At 33.1% G+C, this 4149-nt stretch overlaps 1 pseudogene; it reads right to left on the bottom strand.

The window, feature by feature from the left end:
* Positions 1–790: 790 nt before the first annotated feature.
* Positions 791–1461, bottom strand: LOC149176585 (antifungal protein ginkbilobin-like protein pseudogene; annotated as a pseudogene).
* Between the last annotated feature and the right edge of the window lie 2688 nt (positions 1462–4149).

The following is a 4149-nucleotide window of genomic DNA, read 5'->3' as shown; positions in this document are numbered from 1 at the left end:
TCATGAGAAATCCTAAGAGCCCGGGTGGAAAGAATGTTAAGAAATCCAATTTTTGGTGCTAGACAATGATGAGAAGTGGCATGAAGACACTTTTGCTAATTTTTCTTTTAGGAGGGTTACTTTTTTAACCACAATAGTGAAGTCTTACCTAATGACCTCCATGACATTATGGGAAGATCCCTAATTCCAAATTCAATATTACATATAATATCACCAATGGGAATTTTTCTAGAGACAAGGGAAAATTAAGTCTTTTATTGAAGAGATGAAGAACAAAAAGATCCAACTCTTAAGTAGAAAGATTGATTATGATTTTACATGAATTATTATTATTATTATTATTATAAATTTTTATATTTTTTTAAGCTAAAAATCAGTAGTTAGAGAAAGAATTATATATATCATGATTTGATATCATATATAATAATAATAATAATAATAATGGTCACAAAAGTAAAAATAACTTCCCCACTTTCATTTTTCCAAATCAACCATTAAACTGGAGATTTCAAAAATTATAATATACCTGACTATCAATAATTGGACAAGAATTTAAATTTATATCTTTTAGTATCATATGAAGAAAAAGATATATATTAAAATTAAAATTTGTAGTTCCACTCCTTTCCCCCTCAAAATTACAATAAGCAGGTAAACATTCTTTAAGAGGTAATTTTCATCCTTTCAACCAAATATATAAGCTACTAAAACAATTATATTGGTTATTTTTCTAATTCAATTTATCAGTTTACCTTAAATGAAATTGAGAATACCGAAACTAAAAACTACATTAGCTGCACTAGCCGCAAGTAAAGTCCAGTGGATTATAACATTTCAGTGAATGAATAATTCGATGTGAACGTAACTGTTCATGGTACATAGTTTCAACTAGAACTTTTTAATACGTCGAAAACAAAAACCGCGACACCGTGACCCGAACATGAGATTCTCTTGCTCAGAGAATCATGTGAGACGCTTTATTGACACTAACATAAACATAGATATATATAGATATGAGATATTAGATGCATATTGTGCAGTTGGGCAGACGTTGAATATATAACTAAATTAGAAGCTGTACTGCTCGTAGCGGATGAAACAGTCAGTTAGCTGAACTCGAGCACCTATGGCGTACGCGCAAATGCTCCAGATGCGGCCCCCAAGGTTTTGAAGGCAGGCGGTGCAATCGGACTGAGAGATTCCCTGCTTGCAAACCCCACGCCCATAGGCGGTGGGTGAACCTGCTCGCGATGCTTTATAGTCGTAACCGCTGAAGGCAGTGTTTCGCTCTAGATCTACCAGGAGGGATCCGAGAGTACTATAAAAGGAACTTCCACTTTGGATCTTCTGCCCGTTACACACAGATGATACGAAGTTTGTGTTGGGCGTGCCTACCACCAGGGCTACTACCATTACTGCCAATGTAAAGCCAAATGAGTGCCTCATCCCGAATGATATATATAAGCTCTACAATCGGAAATGAAATGCTGGCTGGAATGAATGATATAACCACCAATGCAGCCTCCATTTATAGGCCTCGCGGGGATGGCTGTGTATGGGTAGGATTATGGATAACATCTGTCTGTGCATTATTGGCCGAAATGGACGAGTCATTCTATCTCCGTGGCCGCCTGTCTTGACTAAACCGTTGGGGCCTATCATTCTATCTCCGTGGCCGCCTGTCTTGACTAAACCAATGGGCTGAGAGGCGTAGCGCTTTACGCTTTCTAGAGTGTATAGGAGATTTAGAGAATAAGTTTGTAACGTGGGTAAAAATATATTTGATATAAAGTTAATGAAAAATAATTACAAATAAATATTATTTTATTAAGATGTTGTTGAGTATAAAGATATTTTATTAACATGTTGCTCAAAATGAAAAAGATGGTAACCTCGGGAGAGGAACTTACTTTAGTTGCTCGACCCAAGAGGAATAGTTTTTCATTTTATAGTATGATGTCACAAGTATAAGGTTCTATCTTTGCGTAACGAATCGTATCAAATTCCGACAAAGCGAATCAAAGCGAATCATCATAGCAATCTCCGTAAATCACACAGCCCAAAGAAGGGCCAATCCTTCTAGCTCATCTCCTGCTTTGCTTGCTTGTTGGTTGTTACTCCATATAATTCATCCAGCTACTGTTTTTGAAGCACCCCCCCTGGAGTTCGGTGGAAGCTATCCTGCTAGGGACCTATCTAATCTTAAAAAAAGGCCATATCTATCCTTCAAATCCATTCTGTGGAGTCCGTAGCGCCAGCCCACTACTTGGAGCTCACACGTGTGAGTATTTAGAGCTGTTTTCCACATCATTTCAGTCAGCTGGCAGCACATTTTGGGTTAGGCTTGCCCGGAAAAATATTGATTGAGGGCCCACACGGAGTAAGGTTGTTACTACTGTCCACATGTGAGGGGTTCCCACAGACTACTGTGCTCATCCAACAGAGGGCAACAGAGGGTTGGTCTCACGGACGGACTAATAAAGCTAATAGTGCATCAACTAATCACATATAATTACAACGTGATATATATATAAAAGCTAATGGTGAATCTATTAATCACATACAATTCCAACTCTCCACTTGTAAACCACTTATAAAATTTATAAGTTATCGATGTCAAAAGGTTTACGTTCACCCACGCCCTTTTTCTTTTGTTGCTTTTGTTGCTTTCTAGACGCATCACCCGTTCGCGGTTTACGTTGATCCATAATTTCAATGCAATTTTTTCCAAATTAAAAAATAAAAAAAACCCAAAAAAATATTGCTACTATTATGGTCCATAATAAAAGCACACAGTTAACCCTAAGGCTAGCCCATACAAGAGAGAAGAAATTCATCTCTGCATCCTAAATTAAGGGTAGCCCATACAAAAGAGAAGAAATTGATCTCTACATCCTAAATTAATATTTCTATACTATCAATATAAAATATTAAAAACTTTATGTTAAATAAAAAATAAAATAAATATAATTTTTTAACCACTAAAAAATTATTAATCCATAAATTTGATTTAAAAACAAATAACCACTAAAAAATTATTAATCCATAAATTTGATTTAAAAACAAATAACATTGCAATAAAATTAATAAGAACACGAGAGAAACAAAAGGAGGGTCTACAAATAACCCTATCCTTAGTTTAAATTGAATCTAACATTGCTTCGCTCAAATCGGTTCATATTGAATATAATACTAACGACGTTAAATATTTTGCTAATTATAATATAAATTATTTTTCTAATTATAATGTGAATTATAAATTAGAATAATTATATTTATATAAATACATTTATATAAGAAATTAATATTAATTAAAATAACTATATATTTATGTAATTTATTTGGTTTTGATGAGTGTAGTTTGATGTGAATTTTAGTAATTTTAGACAAAAATCTATCGTGCAATTTTTTGTGATATTGATGATTTAAATGATTCTAGGTAGTGGTTTCTCAAACCAAAGATCAAGCATGTTGAAATCTCTAACTTAGCAAACATATATATATATATATATGAATTTTTGGAAACATTAAGAGGATAAAATTTATGCTCATCTTTCACAATATTATTTATAAATTTCATATTTTTAAATATGAAAATATTCTTCATTATAAAATATCATGGTTACTAATATGAATTATCATTATTTAAAATTCTTTTAATGTAATATACACATGGTTAGTATTATTCTAAATAAAGTGCTTATAGTATATAAAAATTAGTTGAATCTACTTACAATCAGTAACCTAATTGAAATACTTTTTATAATTAAGAATTTTTAAGTTATACTAATTTTTTTATTAATTATAATATGAATCAATATTAGTGTTATTAAGTTGGAATATCTCTATGTATATGCTCTTGGTGTGAAACATCTTGTCATTCCCTCTCACTATGCTTCAACTTGTTCATTGGTATGATTTCAAGCAAATTCTAGAAGTTTAATATTTTGGAGCTCCCTAGTAATGTCCTTAGTTGGAGATAATCTATTAGAGTCCGTCGATCCCTCAGGATTTCCCACCCCTAATGGAAGGTGCTCTACATCCCCTTCAGTCGCTTGGTGCCCTCTTAAAATTTCATTACTTACCACTAGGGAGCACAATATGACAGCTAGCTCTAGTGATGATAATGGGGTTCTTCAAGGAGGTGTT

This window comes from Pinus tabuliformis, chromosome 4_1 (genome assembly GCF_031772625.1).
Source record: "Pinus tabuliformis cultivar Carrire ecotype Pingquan chromosome 4_1, CPIR1, whole genome shotgun sequence".
Taxonomy (NCBI): domain Eukaryota; kingdom Viridiplantae; phylum Streptophyta; class Pinopsida; order Pinales; family Pinaceae; genus Pinus; species Pinus tabuliformis.
The sequence above is the reverse complement of the archived record's forward strand: the minus strand, read 5'-3'. Positions and strand labels throughout refer to the sequence as shown.